At 39.9% G+C, this 12,152-nt stretch overlaps 1 protein-coding gene across 1 annotated transcript in view; it reads left to right on the top strand.

Moving 5' to 3' along the window:
• Positions 1-9,569: 9,569 nt before the first annotated feature.
• Positions 9,570-12,152, top strand: part of PROX1 (prospero homeobox 1) — a 135,049-nt gene continuing 132,466 nt past the window's right edge. Inside the window, exon 1 of the mRNA XM_075339142.1 lies at positions 9,570-9,885. The gene's annotated coding sequence lies outside the window, so the exon portion shown is untranslated. The remainder of the gene's footprint in view (positions 9,886-12,152) is intronic.

The raw sequence follows: 12,152 nt of genomic DNA, 5'->3' as shown, positions 1-12,152 counted from the left end.
TACTGTAAAAATCTTAGTAACAACCTCCTTCCCTCCACCAGGACTTAAAAATCGGTTGTGGCTGATTCTTCCAGCATGACAATGACCCAAAACATACAGCCAAGGCAACAAAGCAGTGGCTCAAAAAGAAGCACATTAAGGTCATGGAGTGGCCTAGACAGTCTCCAGACCTTAATCCCATAGAAAACTTATGGAGGAGCTGGAGCTCCGAGATGCCAAGCAACAGCTTCAAAATCTTAATGATTTAGAGATGATCTGCAAAGAGGAGTGGAGCAAAATTCCTCCTAACGTGCGCAAACCTCACCATCAACTACAAAAAAAGTCTGAAGGGTACTTTACATGCTGCGACATCGCTAACGATTTATCGTCGGGGTCACGGTGTTTGTGACACACATCCGGCGTCGTTAGCGACATTGCAGCGTGTGACAGTACGAGCGACCTTCAACGATCGCAAAAGTGGTAAAAATCGTTGGTTTTGGAGAGGTCGTTCAAACACCAAATATCGTTGTATGTGCAGTAACGAGGTTGTTCCTCGTTCCTGCGGCAGCATACATTGCTATGTGTGACACCGCAGGAGCGACGAACATCTCCTTACCTGCGGCCGCCGGCAATGAGGAAGGAAGGAGGTGGGCGGGATGCTACGTCCCGCTCATCTCCACCCCTGCGCTTCTATTGGGCGGCCGCTTAGGGACATCGCTATGACGCCGAACGAACCACCCCCTTAGAAAGGAGGCGGTTCACCGGCCACAGCGACGTCGCTAGGCAGGTAAGTATGTGTCACTATTCCTAGCGATGTTGTGCGCCGCTGGCAGCGATGTGCCCGTGACGTACAACTGACGGGGGCGGGTACGCTTGCTAGCAATCTCGCGATCTCGCTAGCGAGATCGCAGCGTGTAAAGTACCCTTGACTGCTGTGCTTGCCAACAAGGGTTTTGCCTCTAAGTATTAAGTCTTTTTTGGCAAAGGGATCAAATACTTATTTCTCTCTACAAAATGCAAATAAATTTATATAATTTATACAATGTGATTTTCTGGATTTATTTTGGATATTCTATCTCTCACTGTTAAAATTAACCTATCCTTAAAATTATAGACTATTCATGTCTTTGTCAGTGGGCAAACTTACAAAATCAGCAAGGGAACAAATGCTGGGGGCTCAAGCCTCCAGCTGTCTGCTTTATCTGCACTGTGTATCAAAATACGGGGGATCCTATGTCATTTTTTCCAATTATGTCTTTTTACACTCCATAACCAATCAAGATGCTGTCACAGAGGGTGGGCGGGAGAAGCAGGTAATATTCATAAAGGTTAATGAGCGGACCTAGAAGCAGTGTAGCAGCCATGCGGAAACTCGTTAAGTATAATTGACCTGCATGAATCCCCATTTGGCTTCCCACTAGCCTACTAACACCATTTTACAGCACACAAGTTCAGGTCCCCATAGACTTATATTGGGGTCAGAGTCTGGGCTGAAGATGGAGTTCAAGTTTGGTCCCAAACTGGACTTTTTTTTTTTTTATTTTATTTTAAGTCCAGCCTGATTATCTGCAGGTTGACCCATCTCTAGTTATGACATTATTAGTATATGCCATCACTGTTTGATCAGCAGTGGTCCTACCTCAAGAATCTCTACCATCCTGAGAATGAAGCAGCTGCAGAACAGCATTGCCTTGACTAATTTTTTCGATGCAAGAGAATGACTAATGATGAGCAAGTTTCGAAATACTCTGATTCATGATACTCGTAACGAGTACTGTCTAATACTCGCGTATGCATTCCGAATAGCGTGTGCAGTGCAAGTCAATGGGCAATACTCGCAATGTAATGAATAACCCGAATGCCGCACTATTCGCTACTCGCACGAATAGTACGGCATTCGGTTTACTCGTTACATTGTGAGTATTCCCCACTGACTTGCATTGCACACAATATTCGGAATGCATACCGAGTATTAGACAGTACTCGTTACGAGTATCGTGAATTCGAGTATTTTAAAACTAGCTCATCATTCAGAATGACAGTGTTTTGTGAAATCAGGTGACTTGGAGAGCACTGTAATGACTTTAACAAGTCTTTCAGTTATGGATAAGCCCCTATCCCTCAGCTCAAGTTTGTTTTAAAAAATACAAACCATGCTTTACTGACCCTCCACTGGTCCAGCGCTGCATATCGAAGACAGCTATAGATGTCTGTTATTGTTTGCAGCTTTGAAGCAACGTTGACAGCGCATTAAGCAGCTCCGCCTGCATTGACGGTGCAAGATACGAAGAGCCGCTACACTCACTGATTGGCTACAGCGCTAATGAGGTGTGTTGTTAGTGCCACAGACAGTAACAGAAACTATAAGCAATGGTGGAGACTGATTGATGGATTTCAGCCAGGTGACAGGGGCTTCCCAAAAACAGAAACCCTAAGTTGGCCATATACATGAGGTGGCTGCCATCCTATTTTCTACCGCCTCCCCACACATGAGAAAAAGGAGCCAGCATGACCTGAAAATGGCATGCATCATATAAAAAGTGCAAATTCACAGATTTATTCCAACTATACTATAATAAAAAAAAATGAGATTTTTAGCAAATAATTGATCAATTCTTTGAGCCACCCCTGCCACGTCATGGCAGATCTCAATAGGGGGGTCCTACTCTATATTATGTATTTCATGTGCTATACGGCCTCCTAGATAAAATTAAAAGCAGAACCATAATTGAGCAGACATACCTGTAACCTGTATATAGCCGCTTCCATGTTGCAAAAGAGGCTTGTGTTGGAGGCTGTTCACATTCAATTGCCTCACTCTTTCCACAGGTATTGCTAATTAGGCACCATACTTGATCTGGTCCGCCTTTATCAATGGTTGCTGTCTGGCACTGGGAGGGTCAGTTCTGATATAGTCCTGGTATGTGTAGAGCTTGCTCCGAATGCTGGGACCTGGGCTGCTCCTTATCCACAATTGCCTCTTTTACAACATAGAAGCGGTTATATACAGGTTACAGGTATGTGTGCTCCATTATGGTTCTGCTTTTAATGTTATCTAGGAGGCCGCATGGCACATGAAATACATAATATAGAGTAGGACCCCCCTATTGAGATTTGCCGTGATGTGGCAGGGGTGGCTCAAAGAATTGATCAATTATTTGCTAAAAATCTCATTTTATATGATAGTACAGTTGGAATAAATCTGTGAATTTGCACTTTTTATATGATGCATGCCAATTTCAGATCGTGCTGGCTCCCCTCTCTCTCCCCATACACATGAGCAGTTTACAGTTGAGGAGAGAGGAGAAAGCCGATGCCATCTCTGAAAGAAAAAAGCATCGGCTGCTGAACTTTCCTGACATCACCTGTTGGGCGAGTGTATATAGGTCCTCATAAATATCAGGTCTGCTGGTACCAATGTAATCAGCGGTTTTTGCTGACTTTCATATAATTTGCCCCTTCATTCTTATGATATGTTGGTGCCCCGAAAGTTGGTTACCCACTGTCTTAAAAGTTTGTGTTTCATATTGGAAGAAATTACTTTTTACCACTAAGCCCATATTCCCACACAGTGGACAATTTTGTGACCAAATCCGGAGCGAATCCACAGACAGAATGTGCATGTGTTATTTGCGGAGTTCATCAGAGATTTTCCCCTACAATATCAAGAAGCATTTAATAGGGTCAAATCGGCACGAGAATGCTCACCCTGTCGATTTGAAATCCGCATCATGTTTTCATGTCCGTGCTGATTTTTTTGCTACAGTGTGTGAATGGAATTTCAAACCCGCCATTTACTTTTACTGCACTGTAAATTACTATCAAAGTGCATTGCCAAATCTGCAGCGGATCCTGAACATGTGAACTAAGCCTTAATCTAAAGCAAAAATAAGATGTCAGAGCAGATATACAGTGGATCCTGTACTGTAACACTCCATCAGGGTGGCCAAGATACATGTCTGGCTCATATTGTGCCTTTTCTATGGTAGAGAGCTCTCTACTGTTACAAAACAATAACTGCAATTGAATTGTTCTGCCGGGGCCGGTGGGATTATTTACTTAGATGAAGCAGGAAACACATCAGAATGACATTACCCACTTGCCCTTTTGGATGGGAGGTTAGAGACTAAAAGAAGCGGCTTCCTGTGTGAGAAATGAAATAGTATTTGTGTGACAGCTCCGGGCCTCACCGCCGGTTGTCCATTGTCTTGTGTTGTTTTTCTGCAGATTTGTCTGCACCTTCGTTGCTGCTCACCTATTCTATACAAGAAATTCTGTTAACGGTTAGAGGTGGAACTATCATAAAATAAACATATTATATATAATTTATTGCCGTTGTATGTACAGTAAGGAGAATTTCCCCAATTTGCTAAAAAATCTTGATTTTTGCACCAAATTTTCAGGATGTGAAATGCATTTATTAATCCATGGATAAGGCTACACTCTCATTTCCCAGTTTTGCTTACGAAGGATATTATTGTTACCTGGTGTGTTAATGGGATTTGCCAAAATTCAGCTCATGCACACCTAAAAGCAGCTTCATGCATTGTTCCTCTCTTTTAGGCCGGAGTCACACTTGCAAGAGACTCATGCTAGTCTCACATCGCATCACCCGCCATGGCCACACACTCTCCTGACAGGAGCGGGTCAGCTGCATGTATTTCTATGCAGCTGAGATGCTCCTGTCAGGAGAGCTGCAGGCCATGTCGGGTGATGTGATGCAAGACTTGCACGAGTCTCTCACAAGTGTGACTCCGGCCTTAAAGGGGTTGTCCTGATAAAATAAGAGCCTGCCCAGGGGACTGGATGTGTAAAAAAAATAACAGGTAATACTCACCTACCAGCACCCACCGGAGGATACTCCATGGTCTGTAAAGAGATAGGAAACAGTTATGTCACTAATCCACCAGCCACACTGGGACTGCTGCAGCCTGGGATTGGCTGCAGCAATCAGGTGACTTTGACTGCTGCAGCTCATCACAGGCTGCAGCAATCCGCCAGCTAGTGGAATGGTGACGTCACTGATTTTTGTCTTCTCGCCTGATCTGTATCCTGGTGGTTATTGGTAGGTGTTTATGCCTGAATTTGTTATTTTTTACATATCCACTCCCCTGGTCAAAGTCCTATTTTCCTCTGACAATCCTTTTCAGAAATTAATGAGAAAGATATAAATGAACGTGTCTTTTTCGTCTCCATTTATCTCTAGGGAGGGAGTGGGTATTTAAGCCCCTTTAGGGGTCACAGAGGTCAGATTTATGACTCAACTCATTTACAGGTCATGAAGGTAAACAGGGCTATTGTGGGACAACCACTGAAAAATTATCCCTGAGATCGACCCTCTAGGAATGCAGTGATCTCAAGAGGTTGTGATCATGATCAGATAGATCATCAGGAATTACTCGAGGAATAGATGGGTAGTTTCCAAAGCATGTAACTTTTTTATTGTTCTGGATTTTTTTGCTGTAAACTTTTTACTACAGTTCTCAGTCACATCATTAAAGGATATCAACACCTTTAGGGTAATTTTTTTAGTTGCATGCATTTTTGGGGGGGGCTAAAAAGCATTTTTGAAATTAGGGTTTTTTTAAAAAAAAAAAATACTTTGCAATTTTTGCCTTCCATCGCCTCTTAAGTTGAACTGTCTATTTCTGACTGCAGAATGAGTTATCTAAGAATCTATCAGTGAGTTTGTTCTGACAGGGAATTTTCCACTGTTAAAGGCCATGTGTGTACTAGAAATTGACTTTTTCTTAAGGAAAATCTGGACCATCTCAAAGAATCCCGCACCTGCGGTAAAAAACGCACCAAAACTGCAACAAAATCTGCATGCGGTTTTACCGCGGTTTCGTGAGGTTTTGCTGCGTATTTGCCGCAGTTTTTATGCAGGTTGGTCCCTGCGGGTTTTAACCATTATCTATGGCAAAAATCTGCGGAAAAGAAGTGACATGCACATTAATTCCGCAGCGGAAATTCTGCGGGTAAATCCGCAGGTATAAAAAAACTCAGTGTGCGCACAGCTTTTTTTTATACCCATAGGTTTTGCTGGGGAATGACTGCAGAAATGTTAGAAACATTTTCTGCAGCAAATCCGCGGTAAAATCCGCAGCGTGCGCACATAGCCTAACCTTGTTTTTTTTTCTGAGTTCCTCTCAGTCGAATTCTGATCACAAGTCACATGAATGTTGAGCTGAACTTTGTTGTCATAACCCAGCTAAGAGGAGTTCAGAAAAAGACAGCTACAAATTCACTGTCAACAGGATCTCACTGACAGATGTTCAGTTATCTCATTTTGCAGTGAGCAATTTGTAGCCTGAAAAAGCTAAACAGTGTCAAATTGTTAATAAAAGCAATTTTCAAAAATTGTTTATTTAGCGAAAATACATAAAAATTGTCCACAAAACAGTCCATATATTTTAATGTAAAGATTGGGCCTACTATATTTTTGGTGGAATATGGTATTTTGTACATTGAAGTAAAACCTGTCATTATACATAGTGCTATAATATAAAATGCTTCATTTGATAGTATCGAAAGTCTAGAACTAACATTGCCACCCAACAGACAGGGAAATCCTTATTATATAGAGGAAGTGATATAAAACAAGCAGTCCGAACAATTCAGTCTACCCCACTTCTCTGTTCTCATGGATACTTTATTCTCAAAGGGACTGGACAAGTGAGCAACATAAGTAAATATGTTATCACATATAGTTAGATATATCATAGATAGATGTGAAATACATAGATAAATAATTTTTATATATTCACAGCTGCAATAGATAATAATATGATCGATAAATAGAATAGATACGATAGATAGATGGATGGATAGATGATAGAGAGATGATAGAGAGATAGATAGAGGGATAGAAGGATAGATACTGAAGATAGATGGATGATAGAGATATAGAAGGATAGATAGATGATAGGATTGATAGAGAGATAGATAAACGATAGAGGGATAGATAGATAGATAATATATAGATAGAAGGATAGATAATATATAGATAGAAAGATAGATACTGAAGATAGATAGATGGATGATAGAGATATAGAAGGATAGATAGATAGATAGGAGGACAGATAGAGAGATAGATAAACGATAAAGGGATAGCTAGAAGGATAGATACTGAATATAGATAGATGATAAATAGAAAGATAGTTGATATATAGACAGGAGGACAGATAGAGACATAGATGATAGAGAGATAGATAAACAATAGATAGATAGATGATAGATAGATACTATAGATTTTTTTTAAGGCCAGGATATTAAACAACTTTTTTTAACTTTCCCATTAAGAACAGATAATATTGATCTATAGCTTTAGGAATTGGACTGTAACAAAATATAATACAGAAGAAACTAGTTTCGAAATTACTTTTTCTACTTTTTTGACTGTAGAATTTGTTCTAAATCACTATCATTTTTCTGCTGATTATAACTACATGACCAAAGTGATAGATTAGAACACGTGAATATTTAATCATATTAATTGGACAAATGAGAGAAATTCTGAGATTGGACCTTCTACAATATCCGCCCAGTACGGTTTATTAGACTGTATCTTATCTGCTAACACTTGTTGGTATTTTTTTCCTTCAGAACCTCGCCTCCTACCAAAGTATCAGATTAGGATCTGGGAAGACGTGAGCATCAGAAAGTCAAAGTTTCCTCGTCACGACTCATTGGTTCAATGTTCTCAACCGTATGTAATGATGTCAGACAATGATTTAATGAAAATAGTAATACCGGTCAAAAGGCTGTGGTTAATTTGTAGGGTGAAACGAAGCACTTCACTGGGTGCCATGATGTTTATTAAAGTCACACGTTTCCATACAGTTAGGAGTTAATGGATCATGTGACTGTTTCATTATATTTACTAGGAAACATTAACCCTTTCACTCATTTATGACACCGGCCCCGGGTCTGCATTCTTTGCTGTGTTATGTGCATAAAGTAGAGGACAGCTCTATCATGTAATTACAACTCCTGAAATAATGTAAGATACGTATATGACAAATAAATGCATTTCGCAGACACATTGTATGATTTTCGGTTGATGCTTTCTCAGTCCCATATTGACGCTGTGAGTTGTACAAAGGTTTTATGACATAAGGACATAAAAGATAGAAGCTTGCACCAGAGAAAGTTCTACAGAAAAAGTGGGTAATTTTACCCTTATCCATAAAGAAAGGATGAAAATTACTCAATCTGTACAGAAAAAAGGGGGGAAACAGCATTTTACGGTAAATCGGCCCTAGAACTTCATCTCATTGGTCTACAAAGTAGTAAAAGAAGAAGCAACAAAACTTTACCAATCACAAGTCACATCCTACAAAAAGTTTTTTTTCTAAAGTTTCCATATCCCATCCATAGCTGCACATTTAGCATCAGGATTGGTCATTTTATTTATTTTTTTAAATATTATTATTATTTACAGCAGTTTTGAAGATACAAAAAAATAGCACAATTGTGAGATTCTGATCACTCGATGATTTTTCGAAGAAATCCTAATTCTCTAAAGACTCCCCCCCCCCCCAATAAAAAAGCTGCAGCCGCGTACCCAAGTGTTGACACATCTGACGTGAAACACAGACTTGTGATTACCATGTAACCTCTTTCACTCAAAGCTCCCAGACGGCGGTATCAGCGATACGAGAGAAGACACTTGTCATATTCTACATATCAGCAGCATTCTATACGATTTTTTCCTTCAGAATTCCTCCAGTAACTCAATATATCAGATATTACACAGTAATTGCTAGATCAGGAGCAGTAACTGTCTGCTGGGTCCTGTGAAGCAGAATGAGAGACGTCAATTGTGGTTAAGCAACGAGCGGCTGGAGAGATGACAGCGTCGCCTTGTTATATACACAGCGCTGCGTTACTTCTCCCCTTCTATCACCAGTGTCAGAGAGAAAAAGAAAAACTGTACACCTTCCATCCAATAAACCATCCTAACTGCTGCCGAGATAAGAGCGACAGACGAGATAATCTAGCATCTAACATCTGCCACGGCCGAACACACACCTTCTCTATAGATAATATATCGTGATCAATATTTCTAATTGTACGTCACAATGGAGTCAAATTTTAATACACCAATACTATGAATTGCGCCCCCTTCTTGTAACATACACGTGATCTTAATAATATACAGGTCATCCAACGTACACCACTGTCTATGTTGGTGGAACAGGATTTCTTTGGTGTTTAGATTTTTGCTTACGGGACCCCAAAAAATTGTACATGTGCAACTTAAACTCCCGATGAAGTTCTTAAAAGAAAAATCAAAAAAACTAAAAAAATTGCCATCTCTCCGGCGATATTCTAGAACAAAAAACAGCGATCCTTTCGTTCGACAACAAGGTTTGGCTCGGACTCATCCTCCTCTTCTGTCTCCATCTGAATTCCCCCTTTTTTTTTTTTTTTTCCTCCTTCTCCAAGTTGACTGTCCCACCTTGCTTCTGAAGTTGTCTCCTGATTGGTGTGCGCCCCCTCCCTTACGTCACTCAGAATGTGACGTTCAGTCTTCCTGTTTCCTCCAGCTGTGTCTTAAAGTAAATCTTGTTGTAGCGCGGAGCCTCAGCTGAGCTGCGCCTGCAGAACTAATACAATTACAGCCAGCCAAAGGAGAGAGCAGCACAAAAGATCTGTCCTCGCTCTCTGCGCTCGCTTCTCTTCACTCTGCCTCCTGTTTGTTCTCTGTCAGATTCGCACACACGCGCACACACACACTCACACACACTCACACACATACGTACTCATACACTCTGTCCTTTAGTATTCAGACACACACAAACATTCTCCCTCCCTTGTCAAATTGTACTATTCATCAGCAGATAGCCCGGGCTCCTTTGCTTTTCACCGGCACACAGGATCAGTTTTCCTCGCTTTCACTGAGTAAGTATATAACCCTTCTGCCACTGGCTTATCCCAAAAATAACTTCTGACCACTAGATGCTTAAGGATTTTACTATCTGAATAATTTCACGGAACAGGAACTTTACAGAAATGAATGGAGTAAGTGAAATTCATGCCTTTTTTTTTTTTTTTTGCTTTTTGTTTGTTTTCCTTTCAGCTTTTTTTTATATATATTGTATTTATACTTGTTTTACGCTTTCTATGCAGTGTTCGATTTAGGATGTAGATCTTATTTTCAGGCGCAGAACTTGTACACTTGTATATTTGTACTTCAATTCTTTGGTCTTTTTCACGATTTGCTTGTTATTTGCATTGATACTTCCTTTTTTTTTTTTTTTTTTTTCTTCTGTCATCATTTCCAATCAAAGGTTAAAGCGAATTTTCTTCGTAGAGTTGGTCCACTTTTAAAAATAAGCAAAAGAAAAAGTAATTTTTTTATTCTCCGGCGATGGGATAGAATGAACATTTTATCAGTGAGATGCAGAGTAGTGTAAATTAAGAAAATAATATTCAAAATAATCCAGTTTTTAAGTTTTTGCTTTAGAGTCCACTTTATATTTGTGTATCAGCGGATGATGATGATGATGATGGGAATCCGGTGGCCTCCGCTACGGTGCAGCGCCACCCATTACGTAGGGAAGGGAGCTGCTTTGAATTTCTTAGAAAAAAAAATAAAGCTTAGGGTTTTGTCTTAAGGATGACTTGCACGTGTATAGCATTGTCTAGGGATGCTGAATAGCATATGGCTGAGGCTGCAGTGGTCCGCTCTGTAGTGAGATGACTGCTGAGGACGCCTGCACATGCTGATGCTCCAGCAGGGAACTGCTCAGTGCTGAATCTACACTCATACTACTGTTTTCTTTTTTGGAAGTTTATCCTGCATGCACATTGCTTCTCAGAGATCACTTGTCATCCCCTGTGTGTGTGTGTGTGTGTGTGTGTGTGTGTGTGTGTGTGTGTGCGCCCCCTCTGTTCTTGTATTTCATTATCCCCTACTTATTTGATTTTCTCACACTCTTTAAAAAAGTTTTCATAGTCAGGATAACATTCACTTCAAGGCAGCCAATGACTAATTTGCTTTAAAAGTTTTGTTGATTTTTTTATTTTTTTTTTTTGCTTTTTTTTGACCCTCTAACCCTCCTCCTCCACCTCCTCTTCTTCTTCCTCCTCCTCTCTCTTCTCTGTCTGGAAAAGCTATTGTAAAACCATAACAAAACGCGCATGGGCAACACAAGACAGGTGCGCTGTGTCAAGAGAGACAGGTGCAAGTTTTTCGTTTAGCAGAATCTTACCAGGCAACTATTATTGTTGAGTGGTTTATGAATTTATGGTCGGGAGATAAGGAGAACTAAGGACTTCAGGGACTTTCAAATTAGACCTGGTGAGATGTGTTGTGTATCAAGTCTTTATTTGCATACTAAGTACTGGGGCTGCATTATTAATCGTCAGGCTGATAGGAAGAAAATGATGTTTTCCATCAGTTGCACGTTTCTGAAGCGAAACCATATGTTCTACGTTAGGAGCTGCTGTCATGTGCAAAGTTGCTTTGTCGCAAAAGTTTACCATGAGTGAAAGCAATTTTATTAATTTGCTTGATCATTCTTTACGGCTATATAGTGTCAGAACTGGTTGATTGAATTTTTTTATTGGATGTTTTACATTTACTTTTTCCCATTTGTGTTGTGTTTCATGTGCTATTTGTATCGTTTGCTTGACCGTAATTATTAACACAGAATACTCCTTTAGTATTGGAGTTTTTGCAAGATGATTAATACACTGTTTTTATACTCCTTTAGTATTGGAGTTTTTACAAGATGATACACTGTTTAATACTCCTATAGTATTGGAGTTTTTACAAGATGATTAATACACTGTTTCATACTCTTTTAGTATTGGAGTTTTTGCAAGATGATTAATACACTGTTTAATACTCCTTTAGTATTCGAGTTTTTACAAGATGATTAATACACTGCTTCATACTCTTTTTAGTCTTGGTTAAATTTTGTGTTGTTTGCAGCATTTATTTACCTACTTTCCATACACGTAAAATATCATCATGTGTAGATGCTGCTGACAGAGGTGTCTACAAGCCCCCAACTATATATAAAGTAAGGCGTAGGTTTTTGGCTGTTTTCTAAGTTTACCTTGAAACGTTTGCTATATTTGATCCTTGGAAATAGAAGCTGCTTATCTGTGTCAGTTCCACCTTTTTAGTTCTGTGTCCTTTTGTACATTTAATACTTCTG

Source organism: Anomaloglossus baeobatrachus, chromosome 3, assembly GCF_048569485.1.
Source record: "Anomaloglossus baeobatrachus isolate aAnoBae1 chromosome 3, aAnoBae1.hap1, whole genome shotgun sequence".
Taxonomy (NCBI): domain Eukaryota; kingdom Metazoa; phylum Chordata; class Amphibia; order Anura; family Aromobatidae; genus Anomaloglossus; species Anomaloglossus baeobatrachus.
Note: the sequence above shows the minus strand (reverse complement) of the source record. Positions and strands in the feature narration are given on the sequence as shown.